At 48.2% G+C, this 17,500-nt stretch overlaps 51 non-coding genes across 51 annotated transcripts in view; all 51 read left to right on the top strand.

Annotated features, from left to right (window-relative positions):
- The first annotated feature begins 39 nt into the window (after positions 1–39).
- LOC142878384 (5S ribosomal RNA) lies at positions 40–158 on the top strand. Its single transcript, XR_012924654.1, has one exon. It is a non-coding gene; the product is annotated as a 5S ribosomal RNA (ribosomal RNA).
- A 230-nt stretch (positions 159–388) lies between these two features.
- LOC142878819 (5S ribosomal RNA) lies at positions 389–507 on the top strand. Its single transcript, XR_012925063.1, has one exon. It is a non-coding gene; the product is annotated as a 5S ribosomal RNA (ribosomal RNA).
- A 229-nt stretch (positions 508–736) lies between these two features.
- On the top strand, positions 737–855 carry LOC142878820 (5S ribosomal RNA). The gene has a single exon (XR_012925064.1). It is a non-coding gene; the product is annotated as a 5S ribosomal RNA (ribosomal RNA).
- A 222-nt stretch (positions 856–1,077) lies between these two features.
- LOC142878822 (5S ribosomal RNA) lies at positions 1,078–1,196 on the top strand. The gene has a single exon (XR_012925065.1). It is a non-coding gene; the product is annotated as a 5S ribosomal RNA (ribosomal RNA).
- Positions 1,197–1,426: 230 nt separating this feature from the next.
- Positions 1,427–1,545, top strand: LOC142878270 (5S ribosomal RNA). Its single transcript, XR_012924544.1, has one exon. It is a non-coding gene; the product is annotated as a 5S ribosomal RNA (ribosomal RNA).
- A 222-nt stretch (positions 1,546–1,767) lies between these two features.
- Positions 1,768–1,886, top strand: LOC142878824 (5S ribosomal RNA). Its single transcript, XR_012925067.1, has one exon. It is a non-coding gene; the product is annotated as a 5S ribosomal RNA (ribosomal RNA).
- A 230-nt stretch (positions 1,887–2,116) lies between these two features.
- On the top strand, positions 2,117–2,235 carry LOC142878825 (5S ribosomal RNA). Its single transcript, XR_012925068.1, has one exon. It is a non-coding gene; the product is annotated as a 5S ribosomal RNA (ribosomal RNA).
- A 229-nt stretch (positions 2,236–2,464) lies between these two features.
- LOC142878826 (5S ribosomal RNA) lies at positions 2,465–2,583 on the top strand. The gene has a single exon (XR_012925069.1). It is a non-coding gene; the product is annotated as a 5S ribosomal RNA (ribosomal RNA).
- A 230-nt stretch (positions 2,584–2,813) lies between these two features.
- On the top strand, positions 2,814–2,932 carry LOC142878289 (5S ribosomal RNA). The gene has a single exon (XR_012924563.1). It is a non-coding gene; the product is annotated as a 5S ribosomal RNA (ribosomal RNA).
- Positions 2,933–3,162: 230 nt separating this feature from the next.
- LOC142878827 (5S ribosomal RNA) lies at positions 3,163–3,281 on the top strand. Its single transcript, XR_012925070.1, has one exon. It is a non-coding gene; the product is annotated as a 5S ribosomal RNA (ribosomal RNA).
- Positions 3,282–3,511: 230 nt separating this feature from the next.
- LOC142878828 (5S ribosomal RNA) lies at positions 3,512–3,630 on the top strand. Its single transcript, XR_012925071.1, has one exon. It is a non-coding gene; the product is annotated as a 5S ribosomal RNA (ribosomal RNA).
- A 222-nt stretch (positions 3,631–3,852) lies between these two features.
- Positions 3,853–3,971, top strand: LOC142878829 (5S ribosomal RNA). Its single transcript, XR_012925072.1, has one exon. It is a non-coding gene; the product is annotated as a 5S ribosomal RNA (ribosomal RNA).
- Positions 3,972–4,201: 230 nt separating this feature from the next.
- Positions 4,202–4,320, top strand: LOC142878830 (5S ribosomal RNA). The gene has a single exon (XR_012925073.1). It is a non-coding gene; the product is annotated as a 5S ribosomal RNA (ribosomal RNA).
- A 230-nt stretch (positions 4,321–4,550) lies between these two features.
- Positions 4,551–4,669, top strand: LOC142878831 (5S ribosomal RNA). Its single transcript, XR_012925074.1, has one exon. It is a non-coding gene; the product is annotated as a 5S ribosomal RNA (ribosomal RNA).
- A 230-nt stretch (positions 4,670–4,899) lies between these two features.
- Positions 4,900–5,018, top strand: LOC142878832 (5S ribosomal RNA). The gene has a single exon (XR_012925075.1). It is a non-coding gene; the product is annotated as a 5S ribosomal RNA (ribosomal RNA).
- Positions 5,019–5,248: 230 nt separating this feature from the next.
- On the top strand, positions 5,249–5,367 carry LOC142878833 (5S ribosomal RNA). The gene has a single exon (XR_012925076.1). It is a non-coding gene; the product is annotated as a 5S ribosomal RNA (ribosomal RNA).
- Positions 5,368–5,597: 230 nt separating this feature from the next.
- Positions 5,598–5,716, top strand: LOC142878552 (5S ribosomal RNA). The gene has a single exon (XR_012924815.1). It is a non-coding gene; the product is annotated as a 5S ribosomal RNA (ribosomal RNA).
- Positions 5,717–5,938: 222 nt separating this feature from the next.
- Positions 5,939–6,057, top strand: LOC142878344 (5S ribosomal RNA). The gene has a single exon (XR_012924615.1). It is a non-coding gene; the product is annotated as a 5S ribosomal RNA (ribosomal RNA).
- Positions 6,058–6,287: 230 nt separating this feature from the next.
- Positions 6,288–6,406, top strand: LOC142878835 (5S ribosomal RNA). The gene has a single exon (XR_012925078.1). It is a non-coding gene; the product is annotated as a 5S ribosomal RNA (ribosomal RNA).
- A 230-nt stretch (positions 6,407–6,636) lies between these two features.
- LOC142878836 (5S ribosomal RNA) lies at positions 6,637–6,755 on the top strand. Its single transcript, XR_012925079.1, has one exon. It is a non-coding gene; the product is annotated as a 5S ribosomal RNA (ribosomal RNA).
- A 222-nt stretch (positions 6,756–6,977) lies between these two features.
- LOC142878838 (5S ribosomal RNA) lies at positions 6,978–7,096 on the top strand. Its single transcript, XR_012925080.1, has one exon. It is a non-coding gene; the product is annotated as a 5S ribosomal RNA (ribosomal RNA).
- Positions 7,097–7,326: 230 nt separating this feature from the next.
- On the top strand, positions 7,327–7,445 carry LOC142878839 (5S ribosomal RNA). Its single transcript, XR_012925081.1, has one exon. It is a non-coding gene; the product is annotated as a 5S ribosomal RNA (ribosomal RNA).
- A 230-nt stretch (positions 7,446–7,675) lies between these two features.
- LOC142878840 (5S ribosomal RNA) lies at positions 7,676–7,794 on the top strand. The gene has a single exon (XR_012925082.1). It is a non-coding gene; the product is annotated as a 5S ribosomal RNA (ribosomal RNA).
- A 230-nt stretch (positions 7,795–8,024) lies between these two features.
- LOC142878841 (5S ribosomal RNA) lies at positions 8,025–8,143 on the top strand. Its single transcript, XR_012925083.1, has one exon. It is a non-coding gene; the product is annotated as a 5S ribosomal RNA (ribosomal RNA).
- Positions 8,144–8,373: 230 nt separating this feature from the next.
- On the top strand, positions 8,374–8,492 carry LOC142878842 (5S ribosomal RNA). Its single transcript, XR_012925085.1, has one exon. It is a non-coding gene; the product is annotated as a 5S ribosomal RNA (ribosomal RNA).
- Positions 8,493–8,726: 234 nt separating this feature from the next.
- On the top strand, positions 8,727–8,845 carry LOC142878843 (5S ribosomal RNA). The gene has a single exon (XR_012925086.1). It is a non-coding gene; the product is annotated as a 5S ribosomal RNA (ribosomal RNA).
- A 230-nt stretch (positions 8,846–9,075) lies between these two features.
- On the top strand, positions 9,076–9,194 carry LOC142878844 (5S ribosomal RNA). Its single transcript, XR_012925087.1, has one exon. It is a non-coding gene; the product is annotated as a 5S ribosomal RNA (ribosomal RNA).
- A 229-nt stretch (positions 9,195–9,423) lies between these two features.
- LOC142878845 (5S ribosomal RNA) lies at positions 9,424–9,542 on the top strand. The gene has a single exon (XR_012925088.1). It is a non-coding gene; the product is annotated as a 5S ribosomal RNA (ribosomal RNA).
- A 218-nt stretch (positions 9,543–9,760) lies between these two features.
- Positions 9,761–9,879, top strand: LOC142878531 (5S ribosomal RNA). Its single transcript, XR_012924795.1, has one exon. It is a non-coding gene; the product is annotated as a 5S ribosomal RNA (ribosomal RNA).
- Positions 9,880–10,097: 218 nt separating this feature from the next.
- LOC142878847 (5S ribosomal RNA) lies at positions 10,098–10,216 on the top strand. Its single transcript, XR_012925090.1, has one exon. It is a non-coding gene; the product is annotated as a 5S ribosomal RNA (ribosomal RNA).
- Positions 10,217–10,445: 229 nt separating this feature from the next.
- Positions 10,446–10,564, top strand: LOC142878849 (5S ribosomal RNA). The gene has a single exon (XR_012925091.1). It is a non-coding gene; the product is annotated as a 5S ribosomal RNA (ribosomal RNA).
- A 230-nt stretch (positions 10,565–10,794) lies between these two features.
- Positions 10,795–10,913, top strand: LOC142878850 (5S ribosomal RNA). Its single transcript, XR_012925092.1, has one exon. It is a non-coding gene; the product is annotated as a 5S ribosomal RNA (ribosomal RNA).
- Positions 10,914–11,143: 230 nt separating this feature from the next.
- On the top strand, positions 11,144–11,262 carry LOC142878479 (5S ribosomal RNA). Its single transcript, XR_012924746.1, has one exon. It is a non-coding gene; the product is annotated as a 5S ribosomal RNA (ribosomal RNA).
- Positions 11,263–11,500: 238 nt separating this feature from the next.
- On the top strand, positions 11,501–11,619 carry LOC142878851 (5S ribosomal RNA). The gene has a single exon (XR_012925093.1). It is a non-coding gene; the product is annotated as a 5S ribosomal RNA (ribosomal RNA).
- A 230-nt stretch (positions 11,620–11,849) lies between these two features.
- Positions 11,850–11,968, top strand: LOC142878852 (5S ribosomal RNA). Its single transcript, XR_012925094.1, has one exon. It is a non-coding gene; the product is annotated as a 5S ribosomal RNA (ribosomal RNA).
- A 230-nt stretch (positions 11,969–12,198) lies between these two features.
- LOC142878853 (5S ribosomal RNA) lies at positions 12,199–12,317 on the top strand. Its single transcript, XR_012925095.1, has one exon. It is a non-coding gene; the product is annotated as a 5S ribosomal RNA (ribosomal RNA).
- Positions 12,318–12,547: 230 nt separating this feature from the next.
- On the top strand, positions 12,548–12,666 carry LOC142878854 (5S ribosomal RNA). The gene has a single exon (XR_012925096.1). It is a non-coding gene; the product is annotated as a 5S ribosomal RNA (ribosomal RNA).
- Positions 12,667–12,895: 229 nt separating this feature from the next.
- LOC142878855 (5S ribosomal RNA) lies at positions 12,896–13,014 on the top strand. The gene has a single exon (XR_012925097.1). It is a non-coding gene; the product is annotated as a 5S ribosomal RNA (ribosomal RNA).
- A 230-nt stretch (positions 13,015–13,244) lies between these two features.
- LOC142878856 (5S ribosomal RNA) lies at positions 13,245–13,363 on the top strand. Its single transcript, XR_012925098.1, has one exon. It is a non-coding gene; the product is annotated as a 5S ribosomal RNA (ribosomal RNA).
- Positions 13,364–13,593: 230 nt separating this feature from the next.
- LOC142878167 (5S ribosomal RNA) lies at positions 13,594–13,712 on the top strand. The gene has a single exon (XR_012924446.1). It is a non-coding gene; the product is annotated as a 5S ribosomal RNA (ribosomal RNA).
- A 230-nt stretch (positions 13,713–13,942) lies between these two features.
- LOC142878857 (5S ribosomal RNA) lies at positions 13,943–14,061 on the top strand. The gene has a single exon (XR_012925099.1). It is a non-coding gene; the product is annotated as a 5S ribosomal RNA (ribosomal RNA).
- A 218-nt stretch (positions 14,062–14,279) lies between these two features.
- LOC142878293 (5S ribosomal RNA) lies at positions 14,280–14,398 on the top strand. The gene has a single exon (XR_012924567.1). It is a non-coding gene; the product is annotated as a 5S ribosomal RNA (ribosomal RNA).
- Positions 14,399–14,619: 221 nt separating this feature from the next.
- Positions 14,620–14,738, top strand: LOC142878859 (5S ribosomal RNA). Its single transcript, XR_012925101.1, has one exon. It is a non-coding gene; the product is annotated as a 5S ribosomal RNA (ribosomal RNA).
- Positions 14,739–14,968: 230 nt separating this feature from the next.
- On the top strand, positions 14,969–15,087 carry LOC142878860 (5S ribosomal RNA). The gene has a single exon (XR_012925102.1). It is a non-coding gene; the product is annotated as a 5S ribosomal RNA (ribosomal RNA).
- A 229-nt stretch (positions 15,088–15,316) lies between these two features.
- Positions 15,317–15,435, top strand: LOC142878861 (5S ribosomal RNA). The gene has a single exon (XR_012925103.1). It is a non-coding gene; the product is annotated as a 5S ribosomal RNA (ribosomal RNA).
- A 218-nt stretch (positions 15,436–15,653) lies between these two features.
- On the top strand, positions 15,654–15,772 carry LOC142878532 (5S ribosomal RNA). Its single transcript, XR_012924796.1, has one exon. It is a non-coding gene; the product is annotated as a 5S ribosomal RNA (ribosomal RNA).
- A 218-nt stretch (positions 15,773–15,990) lies between these two features.
- On the top strand, positions 15,991–16,109 carry LOC142878862 (5S ribosomal RNA). Its single transcript, XR_012925104.1, has one exon. It is a non-coding gene; the product is annotated as a 5S ribosomal RNA (ribosomal RNA).
- Positions 16,110–16,338: 229 nt separating this feature from the next.
- Positions 16,339–16,457, top strand: LOC142878863 (5S ribosomal RNA). Its single transcript, XR_012925105.1, has one exon. It is a non-coding gene; the product is annotated as a 5S ribosomal RNA (ribosomal RNA).
- Positions 16,458–16,687: 230 nt separating this feature from the next.
- LOC142878360 (5S ribosomal RNA) lies at positions 16,688–16,806 on the top strand. Its single transcript, XR_012924630.1, has one exon. It is a non-coding gene; the product is annotated as a 5S ribosomal RNA (ribosomal RNA).
- Positions 16,807–17,036: 230 nt separating this feature from the next.
- Positions 17,037–17,155, top strand: LOC142878480 (5S ribosomal RNA). The gene has a single exon (XR_012924747.1). It is a non-coding gene; the product is annotated as a 5S ribosomal RNA (ribosomal RNA).
- Positions 17,156–17,393: 238 nt separating this feature from the next.
- LOC142878866 (5S ribosomal RNA) overlaps positions 17,394–17,500 on the top strand; it is a 119-nt gene continuing 12 nt past the window's right edge. The window contains exon 1 of the ribosomal RNA XR_012925106.1: positions 17,394–17,500. This exon is cut by the window's right edge and continues 12 nt beyond it. This is a non-coding gene — a ribosomal RNA (5S ribosomal RNA).

The raw sequence follows: 17,500 nt of genomic DNA on the forward strand, positions 1-17,500 counted from the left end.
GCTGCAGGTTTATAAGGCCTGTTTGCAACAGCGTCTCTCGCTTATGGCCATACCACCCTGAGAACGCCTGATCTCGTCTGATCTCGGAAGCTAAGCAGGGTCGGGCCTGGTTAGTACTTGGATGGGAGACCGCCTGGGAATACCAGGTGCCGTAAGCTTTTTGTCCCGGCAGGGGGTGCTGTTTCCACGTGCAACTTTGTGAGGAAATCACAAGACAAACTGTTTTTTGCTGGCGGTTCATTTAAACAAACTCACAAACTAACTCACAAACTAACTAACTAACTAAATGAATGAATGAATAAATGAACACCACATGCACGGCTTCATAGGCAAGGTGCACTTCCTCCATGCTGCAGGTTTATAAGGCCTGTTTGCATCAGCGTCTCTCGCTTACGGCCATACCACCCTGAGAACGCCCGATCTCGTCTGATCTCGGAAGCTAAGCAGGGTCGGGCCTGGTTAGTACTTGGATGGGAGACCGCCTGGGAATACCAGGTGCCGTAAGCTTTTTGTCCCGGCAGGGGTGCTGTTTCCACGTGCAACTTTGTGAGGAAATCACAAGACAAACTGTTTTTTGCTGCCGGTTCATTTAAACAAACTCACAAACTAACTAACTAACTAACTAAATGAATGAATGAATGAATGAATAAATGAACACCACATGCACGGCTTCATAGGCAAGGTGCACTTCCTCCATGCTGCAGGTTTATAAGGCCTGTTTGCAACAGCGTCTCTCGCTTACGGCCATACCACCCTGAGAACGCCCGATCTCGTCTGATCTCGGAAGCTAAGCAGGGTCGGGCCTGGTTAGTACTTGGATGGGAGACCGCCTGGGAATACCAGGTGCCGTAAGCTTTTTGTCCCGGCAGGGGGTGCTGTTTCCACGTGCAACTTTATGAGGAAATCACAAGACAAACTGTTTTTTGCTGCCGGTTCATTTAAACAAACTCACAAACTAACTAACTAACTAACTAAATGAATGAATGAATAAATGAACACCACATGCACGGCTTCATAGGCAAGGTGCACTTCCTCCATGCTGCAGGTTTATAAGGCCTGTTTGCAACAGCGTCTCTTGCTTACGGCCATACCACCCTGAGAACGCCCGATCTCGTCTGATCTCGGAAGCTAAGCAGGGTCGGGCCTGGTTAGTACTTGGATGGGAGACCGCCTGGGAATACCAGGTGCCGTAAGCTTTTTGTCCCGGCAGGGGGTGCTGTTTCCATGTGCAACTTTGTGAGGAAATCACAAGACAAACTGTTTTTTGCTGCCGGTTCATTTAAACAAACTCACAAACTAACTCACAAACTAACTAACTAACTAAATGAATGAATGAATAAATGAACACCACATGCACGGCTTCATAGGCAAGGTGCACTTCCTCCATGCTGCAGGTTTATAAGGCCTGTTTGCAACAGCGTCTCTCGCTTACGGCCATACTACCCTGAGAACGCCCGATCTCGTCTGATCTCGGAAGCTAAGCAGGGTCGGGCCTGGTTAGTACTTGGATGGGAGACCGCCTGGGAATACCAGGTGCCGTAAGCTTTTTGTCCCGGCAGGGGGTGCTGTTTCCACGTGCAACTTTATGAGGAAATCACAAGACAAACTGTTTTTTGCTGCCGGTTCATTTAAACAAACTCACAAACTAACTAACTAACTAACTAAATGAATGAATGAATAAATGAACACCACATGCACGGCTTCATAGGCAAGGTGCACTTCCTCCATGCTGCAGGTTTATAAGGCCTGTTTGCAACAGCGTCTCTCGCTTACGGCCATACCACCCTGAGAACGCCCGATCTCGTCTGATCTCGGAAGCTAAGCAGGGTCGGGCCTGGTTAGTACTTGGATGGGAGACCGCCTGGGAATACCAGGTGCCGTAAGCTTTTTGTCCCGGCAGGGGGTGCTTTTTCCACGTGCAACTTTATGAGGAAATCACAAGACAAACTGTTTTTTGCTGCCGGTTCATTTAAACAAACTCACAAACTAACTCACAAACTAACTAACTAACTAAATGAATGAATGAATAAATGAACACCACATGCACGGCTTCATAGGCAAGGTGCACTTCCTCCATGCTGCAGGTTTATAAGGCCTGTTTGCAACAGCGTCTCTCGCTTACGGCCATACCACCCTGAGAACGCCCGATCTCGTCTGATCTCGGAAGCTAAGCAGGGTCGGGCCTGGTTAGTACTTGGATGGGAGACCGCCTGGGAATACCAGGTGCCGTAAGCTTTTTGTCCCGGCAGGGGTGCTGTTTCCACGTGCAACTTTATGAGGAAATCACAAGACAAACTGTTTTTTGCTGCCGGTTCATTTAAACAAACTCACAAACTAACTAACTAACTAACTAACTAACTAAATGAATGAATGAATAAATGAACACCACATGCACGGCTTCATAGGCAAGGTGCACTTCCTCCATGCTGCAGGTTTATAAGGCCTGTTTGCAACAGCGTCTCTCGCTTACGGCCATACCACCCTGAGAACGCCCGATCTCGTCTGATCTCGGAAGCTAAGCAGGGTCGGGCCTGGTTAGTACTTGGATGGGAGACCGCCTGGGAATACCAGGTGCCGTAAGCTTTTTGTCCCGGCAGGGGGTGCTGTTTCCACGTGCAACTTTGTGAGGAAATCACAAGACAAACTGTTTTTTGCTGCCGGTTCATTTAAACAAACTCACAAACTAACTCACAAACTAACTAACTAACTAAATGAATGAATGAATAAATGAACACCACATGCACGGCTTCATAGGCAAGGTGCACTTCCTCCATGCTGCAGGTTTATAAGGCCTGTTTGCAACAGCGTCTCTCGCTTACGGCCATACCACCCTGAGAACGCCCGATCTCGTCTGATCTCGGAAGCTAAGCAGGGTCGGGCCTGGTTAGTACTTGTATGGGAGACCGCCTGGGAATACCAGGTGCCGTAAGCTTTTTGTCCCGGCAGGGGGTGCTGTTTCCACGTGCAACTTTGTGACGAAATCACAAGACAAACTGTTTTTTGCTGGCGGTTCATTTAAACAAACTCACAAACTAACTAACTAACTAACTAAATGAATGAATGAATGAATGAATAAATGAACACCACATGCACGGCTTCATAGGCAAGGTGCACTTCCTCCATGCTGCAGGTTTATAAGGCCTGTTTGCAACAGCGTCTCTCGCTTACGGCCATACCACCCTGAGAACGCCCGATCTCGTCTGATCTCGGAAGCTAAGCAGGGTCGGGCCTGGTTAGTACTTGGATGGGAGACCGCCTGGGAATACCAGGTGCCGTAAGCTTTTTGTCCCGGCAGGGGGTGCTGTTTCCACGTGCAACTTTATGAGGAAATCACAAGACAAACTGTTTTTTGCTGCCGGTTCATTTAAACAAACTCACAAACTAACTCACAAACTAACTAACTAACTAAATGAATGAATGAATAAATGAACACCACATGCACGGCTTCATAGGCAAGGTGCACTTCCTCCATGCTGCAGGTTTATAAGGCCTGTTTGCAACAGCGTCTCTCGCTTACGGCCATACCACCCTGAGAACGCCCGATCTCGTCTGATCTCGGAAGCTAAGCAGGGTCGGGCCTGGTTAGTACTTGGATGGGAGACCGCCTGGGAATACCAGGTGCCGTAAGCTTTTTGTCCCGGCAGGGGGTGCTGTTTCCACGTGCAACTTTATGAGGAAATCACAAGACAAACTGTTTTTTGCTGCCGGTTCATTTAAACAAACTCACAAACTAACTAACTAACTAACTAAATGAATGAATGAATAAATGAACACCACATGCACGGCTTCATAGGCAAGGTGCACTTCCTCCATGCTGCAGGTTTATAAGGCCTGTTTGCAACAGCGTCTCTCGCTTACGGCCATACCACCCTGAGAACGCCCGATCTCGTCTGATCTCGGAAGCTAAGCAGGGTCGGGCCTGGTTAGTACTTGGATGGGAGACCGCCTGGGAATACCAGGTGCCGTAAGCTTTTTGTCCCGGCAGGGGGTGCTGTTTCCACATGCAACTTTATGAGGAAATCACAAGACAAACTGTTTTTTGCTGCCGGTTCATTTAAACAAACTCACAAACTAACTCACAAACTAACAAACTAACTAAATGAATGAATGAATAAATGAACACCACATGCACGGCTTCATAGGCAAGGTGCACTTCCTCCATGCTGCAGGTTTATAAGGCCTGTTTGCAACAGCGTCTCTCGCTTACGGCCATACCACCCTGAGAACGCCCGATCTCGTCTGATCTCGGAAGCTAAGCAGGGTCGGGCCTGGTTAGTACTTGGATGGGAGACCGCCTGGGAATACCAGGTGCCGTAAGCTTTTTGTCCCGGCAGGGGGTGCTGTTTCCACGTGCAACTTTGTGAGGAAATCACAAGACAAACTGTTTTTTGCTGGCGGTTCATTTAAACAAACTCACAAACTAACTAACTAACTAACTAAATGAATGAATGAATGAATGAATAAATGAACACCACATGCACGGCTTCATAGGCAAGGTGCACTTCCTCCATGCTGCAGGTTTATAAGGCCTGTTTGCAACAGCGTCTCTCGCTTACGGCCATACCACCCTGAGAACGCCCGATCTCGTCTGATCTCGGAAGCTAAGCAGGGTCGGGCCTGGTTAGTACTTGGATGGGAGACCGCCTGGGAATACCAGGTGCCGTAAGCTTTTTGTCCCGGCAGGGGGTGCTGTTTCCACGTGCAACTTTATGAGGAAATCACAAGACAAACTGTTTTTTGCTGCCGGTTCATTTAAACAAACTCACAAACTAACTCACAAACTAACTAACTAACTAAATGAATGAATGAATAAATGAACACCACATGCACGGCTTCATAGGCAAGGTGCACTTCCTCCATGCTGCAGGTTTATAAGGCCTGTTTGCAACAGCGTCTCTCGCTTACGGCCATACCACCCTGAGAACGCCCGATCTCGTCTGATCTCGGAAGCTAAGCAGGGTCGGGCCTGGTTAGTACTTGGATGGGAGACCGCCTGGGAATACCAGGTGCCGTAAGCTTTTTGTCCCGGCAGGGGGTGCTGTTTCCACGTGCAACTTTGTGAGGAAATCACAAGACAAACTGTTTTTTGCTGGCGGTTCATTTAAACAAACTCACAAACTAACTCACAAACTAACTAACTAACTAAATGAATGAATGAATAAATGAACACCACATGCACGGCTTCATAGGCAAGGTGCACTTCCTCCATGCTGCAGGTTTATAAGGCCTGTTTGCAACAGCGTCTCTCGCTTACGGCCATACCACCCTGAGAACGCCCGATCTCGTCTGATCTCGGAAGCTAAGCAGGGTCGGGCCTGGTTAGTACTTGGATGGGAGACCGCCTGGGAATACCAGGTGCCGTAAGCTTTTTGTCCCGGCAGGGGGTGCTGTTTCCACGTGCAACTTTGTGAGGAAATCACAAGACAAACTGTTTTTTGCTGCCGGTTCATTTAAACAAACTCACAAACTAACTCACAAACTAACTAACTAACTAAATGAATGAATGAATAAATGAACACCACATGCACGGCTTCATAGGCAAGGTGCACTTCCTCCATGCTGCAGGTTTATAAGGCCTGTTTGCAACAGCGTCTCTCGCTTACGGCCATACCACCCTGAGAACGCCCGATCTCGTCTGATCTCGGAAGCTAAGCAGGGTTGGGCCTGGTTAGTACTTGGATGGGAGACCGCCTGGGAATACCAGGTGCCGTAAGCTTTTTGTCCCGGCAGGGGGTGCTGTTTCCACGTGCAACTTTATGAGGAAATCACAAGACAAACTGTTTTTTGCTGCCGGTTCATTTAAACAAACTCACAAACTAACTAACTAACTAACTAAATGAATGAATGAATAAATGAACACCACATGCACGGCTTCATAGGCAAGGTGCACTTCCTCCATGCTGCAGGTTTATAAGGCCTGTTTGCAACAGCGTCTCTTGGTTACGGCCATACCACCCTGAGAACGCCCGATCTCGTCTGATCTCGGAAGCTAAGCAGGGTCGGGCCTGGTTAGTACTTGGATGGGAGACCGCCTGGGAATACCAGGTGCCGTAAGCTTTTTGTCCCGGCAGGGGGTGCTGTTTCCATGTGCAACTTTGTGAGGAAATCACAAGACAAACTGTTTTTTGCTGCCGGTTCATTTAAACAAACTCACAAACTAACTCACAAACTAACTAACTAACTAAATGAATGAATGAATAAATGAACACCACATGCACGGCTTCATAGGCAAGGTGCACTTCCTCCATGCTGCAGGTTTATAAGGCCTGTTTGCAACAGCGTCTCTCGCTTACGGCCATACCACCCTGAGAACGCCCGATCTCGTCTGATCTCGGAAGCTAAGCAGGGTCGGGCCTGGTTAGTACTTGGATGGGAGACCGCCTGGGAATACCAGGTGCCGTAAGCTTTTTGTCCCGGCAGGGGGTGCTGTTTCCACGTGCAACTTTGTGAGGAAATCACAAGACAAACTGTTTTTTGCTGCCGGTTCATTTAAACAAACTCACAAACTAACTCACAAACTAACTAACTAACTAAATGAATGAATGAATAAATGAACACCACATGCACGGCTTCATAGGCAAGGTGCACTTCCTCCATGCTGCAGGTTTATAAGGCCTGTTTGCAACAGCGTCTCTCGCTTACGGCCATACCACCCTGAGAACGCCCGATCTCGTCTGATCTCGGAAGCTAAGCAGGGTCGGGCCTGGTTAGTACTTGGATGGGAGACCGCCTGGGAATACCAGGTGCCGTAAGCTTTTTGTCCCGGCAGGGGGTGCTGTTTCCACGTGCAACTTTATGAGGAAATCACAAGACAAACTGTTTTTTGCTGCCGGTTCATTTAAACAAACTCACAAACTAACTAACTAACTAACTAAATGAATGAATGAATAAATGAACACCACATGCACGGCTTCATAGGCAAGGTGCACTTCCTCCATGCTGCAGGTTTATAAGGCCTGTTTGCAACAGCGTCTCTCGCTTACGGCCATACCACCCTGAGAACGCCCGATCTCGTCTGATCTCGGAAGCTAAGCAGGGTCGGGCCTGGTTAGTACTTGGATGGGAGACCGCCTGGGAATACCAGGTGCCGTAAGCTTTTTGTCCCGGCAGGGGGTGCTGTTTCCACGTGCAACTTTATGAGGAAATCACAAGACAAACTGTTTTTTGCTGCCGGTTCATTTAAACAAACTCACAAACTAACTCACAAACTAACAAACTAACTAAATGAATGAATGAATAAATGAACACCACATGCACGGCTTCATAGGCAAGGTGCACTTCCTCCATGCTGCAGGTTTATAAGGCCTGTTTGCAACAGCGTCTCTCGCTTACGGCCATACCACCCTGAGAACGCCCGATCTCGTCTGATCTCGGAAGCTAAGCAGGGTCGGGCCTGGTTAGTACTTGGATGGGAGACCGCCTGGGAATACCAGGTGCCGTAAGCTTTTTGTCCCGGCAGGGGGTGCTGTTTCCACGTGCAACTTTATGAGGAAATCACAAGACAAACTGTTTTTTGCTGCCGGTTCATTTAAACAAACTCACAAACTAACTCACAAACTAACTAACTAACTAAATGAATGAATGAATAAATGAACACCACATGCACGGCTTCATAGGCAAGGTGCACTTCCTCCATGCTGCAGGTTTATAAGGCCTGTTTGCAACAGCGTCTCTCGCTTACGGCCATACCACCCTGAGAACGCCCGATCTCGTCTGATCTCGGAAGCTAAGCAGGGTCGGGCCTGGTTAGTACTTGGATGGGAGACCGCCTGGGAATACCAGGTGCCGTAAGCTTTTTGTCCCGGCAGGGGGTGCTGTTTCCACGTGCAACTTTGTGAGGAAATCACAAGACAAACTGTTTTTTGCTGGCGGTTCATTTAAACAAACTCACAAACTAACTAACTAACTAACTAAATGAATGAATGAATGAATGAATAAATGAACACCACATGCACGGCTTCATAGGCAAGGTGCACTTCCTCCATGCTGCAGGTTTATAAGGCCTGTTTGCAACAGCGTCTCTCGCTTACGGCCATACCACCCTGAGAACGCCCGATCTCGTCTGATCTCGGAAGCTAAGCAGGGTCGGGCCTGGTTAGTACTTGGATGGGAGACCGCCTGGGAATACCAGGTGCCGTAAGCTTTTTGTCCCGGCAGGGGGTGCTGTTTCCACGTGCAACTTTATGAGGAAATCACAAGACAAACTGTTTTTTGCTGCCGGTTCATTTAAACAAACTCACAAACTAACTCACAAACTAACTAACTAACTAAATGAATGAATGAATAAATGAACACCACATGCACGGCTTCATAGGCAAGGTGCACTTCCTCCATGCTGCAGGTTTATAAGGCCTGTTTGCAACAGCGTCTCTCGCTTACGGCCATACCACCCTGAGAACGCCCGATCTCGTCTGATCTCGGAAGCTAAGCAGGGTCGGGCCTGGTTAGTACTTGGATGGGAGACCGCCTGGGAATACCAGGTGCCGTAAGCTTTTTGTCCCGGCAGGGGGTGCTGTTTCCACGTGCAACTTTGTGAGGAAATCACAAGACAAACTGTTTTTTGCTGGCGGTTCATTTAAACAAACGCACAAACTAACTAACTAACTAACTAAATGAATGAATGAATGAATGAATGAATAAATGAACACCACATGCACGGCTTCATAGGCAAGGTGCACTTCCTCCATGCTGCAGGTTTATAAGGCCTGTTTGCAACAGCGTCTCTCGCTTACGGCCATACCACCCTGAGAACGCCCGATCTCGTCTGATCTCGGAAGCTAAGCAGGGTCGGGCCTGGTTAGTACTTGGATGGGAGACCGCCTGGGAATACCAGGTGCCGTAAGCTTTTTGTCCCGGCAGGGGGTGCTGTTTCCACGTGCAACTTTATGAGGAAATCACAAGACAAACTGTTTTTTGCTGGCGGTTCATATAAACAAACTCACAAACTAACTAACTAACTAACTAAATGAATGAATGAATGAATGAATAAATGAACACCACATGCACGGCTTCATAGGCAAGGTGCACTTCCTCCATGCTGCAGGTTTATAAGGCCTGTTTGCAACAGCGTCTCTCGCTTACGGCCATACCACCCTGAGAACGCCCGATCTCGTCTGATCTCGGAAGCTAAGCAGGGTCGGGCCTGGTTAGTACTTGGATGGGAGACCGCCTGGGAATACCAGGTGCCGTAAGCTTTTTGTCCCGGCAGGGGTGCTGTTTCCACGTGCAACTTTGTGAGGAAATCACAAGACAAACTGTTTTTTGCTGGCGGTTCATTTAAACAAACTCACAAACTAACTAACTAACTAACTAAATGAATGAATGAATGAATGAATAAATGAACACCACATGCACGGCTTCATAGGCAAGGTGCACTTCCTCCATGCTGCAGGTTTATAAGGCCTGTTTGCAACAGCGTCTCTCGCTTACGGCCATACCACCCTGAGAACGCCCGATCTCGTCTGATCTCGGAAGCTAAGCAGGGTCGGGCCTGGTTAGTACTTGGATGGGAGACCGCCTGGGAATACCAGGTGCCGTAAGCTTTTTGTCCCGGCAGGGGGTGCTGTTTCCACGTGCAACTTTATGAGGAAATCACAAGACAAACTGTTTTTTGCTGCCGGTTCATTTAAACAAACTCACAAACTAACTAACTAACTAAATGAATGAATGAATAAATGAACACCACATGCACGGCTTCATAGGCAAGGTGCACTTCCTCCATGCTGCAGGTTTATAAGGCCTGTTTGCAACAGCGTCTCTCGCTTACGGCCATACCACCCTGAGAACGCCCGATCTCGTCTGGTCTCGGAAACTAAGCAGGGTCGGGCCTGGTTAGTACTTGGATGGGAGACCGCCTGGGAATACCAGGTGCCGTAAGCTTTTTGTCCCGGCAGGGGGTGCTGTTTCCACGTGCAACTTTATGAGGAAATCACAAGACAAACTGTTTTTTGCTGCCGGTTCATTTAAACAAACTCACAAACTAACTAACTAACTAAATGAATGAATGAATAAATGAACACCACATGCACGGCTTCATAGGCAAGGTGCACTTCCTCCATGCTGCAGGTTTATAAGGCCTGTTTGCAACAGCGTCTCTCGCTTACGGCCATACCACCCTGAGAACGCCCGATCTCGTCTGATCTCGGAAGCTAAGCAGGGTCGGGCCTGGTTAGTACTTGGATGGGAGACCGCCTGGGAATACCAGGTGCCGTAAGCTTTTTGTCCCGGCAGGGGTGCTGTTTCCACGTGCAACTTTGTGAGGAAATCACAAGACAAACTGTTTTTTGCTGGCGGTTCATTTAAACAAACTCACAAACTAACTAACTAACTAACTAAATGAATGAATGAATGAATGAATAAATGAACACCACATGCACGGCTTCATAGGCAAGGTGCACTTCCTCCATGCTGCAGGTTTATAAGGCCTGTTTGCAACAGCGTCTCTCGCTTACGGCCATACCACCCTGAGAACGCCCGATCTCGTCTGATCTCGGAAGCTAAGCAGGGTCGGGCCTGGTTAGTACTTGGATGGGAGACCGCCTGGGAATACCAGGTGCCGTAAGCTTTTTGTCCCGGCAGGGGGTGCTGTTTCCACGTGCAACTTTATGAGGAAATCACAAGACAAACTGTTTTTTGCTGCCGGTTCATTTAAACAAACTCACAAACTAACTAACTAACTAACTAAATGAATGAATGAATGAATGAATAAATGAACACCACATGCACGGCTTCATAGGCAAGGTGCACTTCCTCCATGCTGCAGGTTTATAAGGCCTGTTTGCAACAGCGTCTCTCGCTTACGGCCATACCACCCTGAGAACGCCCGATCTCGTCTGATCTCGGAAGCTAAGCAGGGTCGGGCCTGGTTAGTACTTGGATGGGAGACCGCCTGGGAATACCAGGTGCCGTAAGCTTTTTGTCCCGGCAGGGGGTGCTGTTTCCACGTGCAACTTTATGAGGAAATCACAAGACAAACTGTTTTTTGCTGCCGGTTCATTTAAACAAACTCACAATCTAACTCACAAACTAACTAACTAACTAAATGAATGAATGAATAAATGAACACCACATGCACGGCTTCATAGGCAAGGTGCACTTCCTCCATGCTGCAGGTTTATAAGGCCTGTTTGCAACAGCGTCTCTCGCTTACGGCCATACCACCCTGAGAACGCCCGATCTCGTCTGATCTTGGAAGCTAAGCAGGGTCGGGCCTGGTTAGTACTTGGATGGGAGGCCGCCTGGGAATACCAGGTGCCGTAAGCTTTTTGTCCCGGCAGGGGGTGCTGTTTCCACGTGCAACTTTGTGAGGAAATCACAAGACAAACTGTTTTTTGCTGCCGGTTCATTTAAACAAACTCACAAACTAACTCACAAACTAACTAACTAACTAAATGAATGAATGAATGAATGAATAAATGAACACCACATGCACGGCTTCATAGGCAAGGTGCACTTCCTCCATGCTGCAGGTTTATAAGGCCTGTTTGCAACAGCGTCTCTCGCTTACGGCCATACCACCCTGAGAACGCCCGATCTCGTCTGATCTCGGAAGCTAAGCAGGGTCGGGCCTGGTTAGTACTTGGATGGGAGACCGCCTGGGAATACCAGGTGCCGTAAGCTTGTTGTCCCGGCAGGGGGTGCTGTTTCCACGTGCAACTTTGTGAGGAAATCACAAGACAAACTGTTTTTTGCTGGCGGTTCATTTAAACAAACTCACAAACTAACTAACTAACTAACTAAATGAATGAATGAATGAATGAATAAATGAACACCACATGCACGGCTTCATAGGCAAGGTGCACTTCCTCCATGCTGCAGGTTTATAAGGCCTGTTTGCAACAGCGTCTCTCGCTTACGGCCATACCACCCTGAGAACGCCCGATCTCGTCTGATCTCGGAAGCTAAGCAGGGTCGGGCCTGGTTAGTACTTGGATGGGAGACCGCCTGGGAATACCAGGTGCCGTAAGCTTTTTGTCCCGGCAGGGGGTGCTGTTTCCACGTGCAACTTTGTGAGGAAATCACAAGACAAACTGTTTTTTGCTGCCGGTTCATTTAAACAAACTCACAAACTAACTCACAAACTAACTAACTAACTAAATGAATGAATGAATAAATGAACACCACATGCACGGCTTCATAGGCAAGGTGCACTTCCTCCATGCTGCAGGTTTATAAGGCCTGTTTGCAACAGCGTCTCTCGCTTACGGCCATACCACCCTGAGAACGCCCGATCTCGTCTGATCTCGGAAGCTAAGCAGGGTCGGGCCTGGTTAGTACTTGGATGGGAGACCGCCTGGGAATACCAGGTGCCGTAAGCTTTTTGTCCCGGCAGGGGGTGCTGTTTCCACGTGCAACTTTGTGAGGAAATCACAAGACAAACTGTTTTTTGCTGCCGGTTCATTTAAACAAACTCACAAACTAACTCACAAACTAACTAACTAACTAAATGAATGAATGAATAAATGAACACCACATGCACGGCTTCATAGGCAAGGTGCACTTCCTCCATGCTGCAGGTTTATAAGGCCTGTTTGCAACAGCGTCTCTCGCTTACGGCCATACCACCCTGAGAACGCCCGATCTCGTCTGATCTCGGAAGCTAAGCAGGGTCGGGCCTGGTTAGTACTTGGATGGGAGACCGCCTGGGAATACCAGGTGCCGTAAGCTTTTTGTCCCGGCAGGGGTGCTGTTTCCACGTGCAACTTTATGAGGAAATCACAAGACAAACTGTTTTTTGCTGCCGGTTCATTTAAACAAACTCACAAACTAACTCACAAACTAACTAACTAACTAAATGAATGAATGAATAAATGAACACCACATGCACGGCTTCATAGGCAAGGTGCACTTCCTCCATGCTGCAGGTTTATAAGGCCTGTTTGCAACAGCGTCTCTCGCTTACGGCCATACCACCCTGAGAACGCCCGATCTCGTCTGATCTCGGAAGCTAAGCAGGGTCGGGCCTGGTTAGTACTTGGATGGGAGACCGCCTGGGAATACCAGGTGCCGTAAGCTTGTTGTCCCGGCAGGGGGTGCTGTTTCCACGTGCAACTTTGTGAGGAAATCACAAGACAAACTGTTTTTTGCTGCCGGTTCATTTAAACAAACTCACAAACTAACTAACTAACTAACTAAATGAATGAATGAATGAATGAATAAATGAACACCACATGCACGGCTTCATAGGCAAGGTGCACTTCCTCCATGCTGCAGGTTTATAAGGCCTGTTTGCAACAGCGTCTCTCGCTTACGGCCATACCACCCTGAGAACGCCCGATCTCGTCTGATCTCGGAAGCTAAGCAGGGTCGGGCCTGGTTAGTACTTGGATGGGAGACCGCCTGGGAATACCAGGTGCCGTAAGCTTTTTGTCCCGGCAGGGGGTGCTGTTTCCACGTGCAACTTTGTGAGGAAATCACAAGACAAACTGTTTTTTGCTGGCGGTTCATTTAAACAAACTCACAAACTAACTAACTAACTAACTAAATGAATGAATGAATGAATGAATAAATGAACACCACATGCACGGCTTCATAGGCAAGGTGCACTTCCTCCATGCTGCAGGTTTATAAGGCCTGTTTGCAACAGCGTCTCTCGCTTACGGCCATACCACCCTGAGAACGCCCGATCTCGTCTGATCTCGGAAGCTAAGCAGGGTCGGGCCTGGTTAGTACTTGGATGGGAGACCGCCTGGGAATACCAGGTGCTGTAAGCTTTTTGTCCCGGCAGGGGGTGCTGTTTCCACGTGCAACTTTGTGAGGAAATCACAAGACAAACTGTTTTTTGCTGCCGGTTCATTTAAACAAACTCACAAACTAACTAACTAACTAACTAAATGAATGAATGAATGAATGAATAAATGAACACCACATGCACGGCTTCATAGGCAAGGTGCACTTCCTCCATGCTGCAGGTTTATAAGGCCTGTTTGCAACAGCGTCTCTCGCTTACGGCCATACCACCCTGAGAACGCCCGATCTCGTCTGATCTCGGAAGCTAAGCAGGGTCGGGCCTGGTTAGTACTTGGATGGGAGACCGCCTGGGAATACCAGGTGCCGTAAGCTTTTTGTCCCGGCAGGGGGTGCTGTTTCCACGTGCAACTTTATGAGGAAATCACAAGACAAACTGTTTTTTGCTGCCGGTTCATTTAAACAAACTCACAAACTAACTAACTAACTAAATGAATGAATGAATAAATGAACACCACATGCACGGCTTCATAGGCAAGGTGCACTTCCTCCATGCTGCAGGTTTATAAGGCCTGTTTGCAACAGCGTCTCTCGCTTACGGCCATACCACCCTGAGAACGCCCGATCTCGTCTGGTCTCGGAAGCTAAGCAGGGTCGGGCCTGGTTAGTACTTGGATGGGAGACCGCCTGGGAATACCAGGTGCCGTAAGCTTTTTGTCCCGGCAGGGGTGCTGTTTCCACGTGCAACTTTGTGAGGAAATCACAAGACAAACTGTTTTTTGCTGGCGGTTCATTTAAACAAACTCACAAACTAACTAACTAACTAACTAAATGAATGAATGAATAAATGAACACCACATGCACGGCTTCATAGGCAAGGTGCACTTCCTCCATGCTGCAGGTTTATAAGGCCTGTTTGCAACAGCGTCTCTCGCTTACGGCCATACCACCCTGAGAACGCCCGATCTCGTCTGATCTCGGAAGCTAAGCAGGGTCGGGCCTGGTTAGTACTTGGATGGGAGACCGCCTGGGAATACCAGGTGCCGTAAGCTTTTTGTCCCGGCAGGGGGTGCTGTTTCCACGTGCAACTTTATGAGGAAATCACAAGACAAACTGTTTTTTGCTGGCGGTTCATATAAACAAACTCACAAACTAACTAACTAACTAACTAAATGAATGAATGAATGAATGAATAAATGAACACCACATGCACGGCTTCATAGGCAAGGTGCACTTCCTCCATGCTGCAGGTTTATAAGGCCTGTTTGCAACAGCGTCTCTCGCTTACGGCCATACCACCCTGAGAACGCCCGATCTCGTCTGATCTCGGAAGCTAAGCAGGGTCGGGCCTGGTTAGTACTTGGATGGGAGACCGCCTGGGAATACCAGGTGCCGTAAGCTTTTTGTCCCGGCAGGGGTGCTGTTTCCACGTGCAACTTTGTGAGGAAATCACAAGACAAACTGTTTTTTGCTGGCGGTTCATTTAAACAAACTCACAAACTAACTAACTAACTAACTAAATGAATGAATGAATGAATGAATAAATGAACACCACATGCACGGCTTCATAGGCAAGGTGCACTTCCTCCATGCTGCAGGTTTATAAGGCCTGTTTGCAACAGCGTCTCTCGCTTACGGCCATACCACCCTGAGAACGCCCGATCTCGTCTGATCTCGGAAGCTAAGCAGGGTCGGGCCTGGTTAGTACTTGGATGGGAGACCGCCTGGGAATACCAGGTGCCGTAAGCTTTTTGTCCCGGCAGGGGGTGCTGTTTCCACGTGCAACTTTATGAGGAAATCACAAGACAAACTGTTTTTTGCTGCCGGTTCATTTAAACAAACTCACAAACTAACTAACTAACTAAATGAATGAATGAATAAATGAACACCACATGCACGGCTTCATAGGCAAGGTGCACTTCCTCCATGCTGCAGGTTTATAAGGCCTGTTTGCAACAGCGTCTCTCGCTTACGGCCATACCACCCTGAGAACGCCCGATCTCGTCTGGTCTCGGAAACTAAGCAGGGTCGGGCCTGGTTAGTACTTGGATGGGAGACCGCCTGGGAATACCAGGTGCCGTAAGCTTTTTGTCCCGGCAGGGGGTGCTGTTTCCACGTGCAACTTTATGAGGAAATCACAAGACAAACTGTTTTTTGCTGCCGGTTCATTTAAACAAACTCACAAACTAACTAACTAACTAAATGAATGAATGAATAAATGAACACCACATGCACGGCTTCATAGGCAAGGTGCACTTCCTCCATGCTGCAGGTTTATAAGGCCTGTTTGCAACAGCGTCTCTCGCTTACGGCCATACCACCCTGAGAACGCCCGATCTCGTCTGATCTCGGAAGCTAAGCAGGGTCGGGCCTGGTTAGTACTTGGATGGGAGACCGCCTGGGAATACCAGGTGCCGTAAGCTTTTTGTCCCGGCAGGGGTGCTGTTTCCACGTGCAACTTTGTGAGGAAATCACAAGACAAACTGTTTTTTGCTGGCGGTTCATTTAAACAAACTCACAAACTAACTAACTAACTAACTAAATGAATGAATGAATGAATGAATAAATGAACACCACATGCACGGCTTCATAGGCAAGGTGCACTTCCTCCATGCTGCAGGTTTATAAGGCCTGTTTGCAACAGCGTCTCTCGCTTACGGCCATACCACCCTGAGAACGCCCGATCTCGTCTGATCTCGGAAGCTAAGCAGGGTCGGGCCTGGTTAGTACTTGGATGGGAGACCGCCTGGGAATACCAGGTGCCGTAAGCTTTTTGTCCCGGCAGGGGGTGCTGTTTCCACGTGCAACTTTATGAGGAAATCACAAGACAAACTGTTTTTTGCTGCCGGTTCATTTAAACAAACTCACAAACTAACTAACTAACTAACTAAATGAATGAATGAATGAATGAATAAATGAACACCACATGCACGGCTTCATAGGCAAGGTGCACTTCCTCCATGCTGCAGGTTTATAAGGCCTGTTTGCAACAGCGTCTCTCGCTTACGGCCATACCACCCTGAGAACGCCCGATCTCGTCTGATCTCGGAAGCTAAGCCGGGTCGGGCCTGGTTAGTACTTGGATGGGAGACCGCCTGGGAATACCAGGTGCCGTAAGCTTTTTGTCCCGGCAGGGGGTGCTGTTTCCACGTGCAACTTTATGAGGAAATCACAAGACAAACTGTTTTTTGCTGCCGGTTCATTTAAACAAACTCACAATCTAACTCACAAACTAACTAACTAACTAAATGAATGAATGAATAAATGAACACCACATGCACGGCTTCATAGGCAAGGTGCACTTCCTCCATGCTGCAGGTTTATAAGGCCTGTTTGCAACAGCGTCTCTCGCTTACGGCCATACCACCCTGAGAACGCCCGATCTCGTCTGATCTTGGAAGCTAAGCAGGGTCGGGCCTGGTTAGTACTTGGATGGGAGGCCGCCTGGGAATACCAGGTGCCGTAAGCTTTTTGTCCCGGCAGGGGGTGCTGTTTCCACGTGCAACTTTGTGAGGAAATCACAAGACAAACTGTTTTTTGCTGCCGGTTCATTTAAACAAACTCACAAACTAACTCACAAACTAACTAACTAACTAAATGAATGAATGAATGAATGAATAAATGAACACCACATGCACGGCTTCATAGGCAAGGTGCACTTCCTCCATGCTGCAGGTTTATAAGGCCTGTTTGCAACAGCGTCTCTCGCTTACGGCCATACCACCCTGAGAACGCCCGATCTCGTCTGATCTCGGAAGCTAAGCAGGGTCGGGCCTGGTTAGTACTTGGATGGGAGACCGCCTGGGAATACCAG

This window comes from Nelusetta ayraudi, unplaced genomic scaffold (genome assembly GCF_046127955.1).
Source record: "Nelusetta ayraudi isolate G7.1 ecotype Tasmania unplaced genomic scaffold, CSIRO-AGI_Nayr_v1 ptg000135l, whole genome shotgun sequence".
Classification (NCBI taxonomy): Eukaryota; Metazoa; Chordata; class Actinopteri; order Tetraodontiformes; family Monacanthidae; genus Nelusetta; species Nelusetta ayraudi.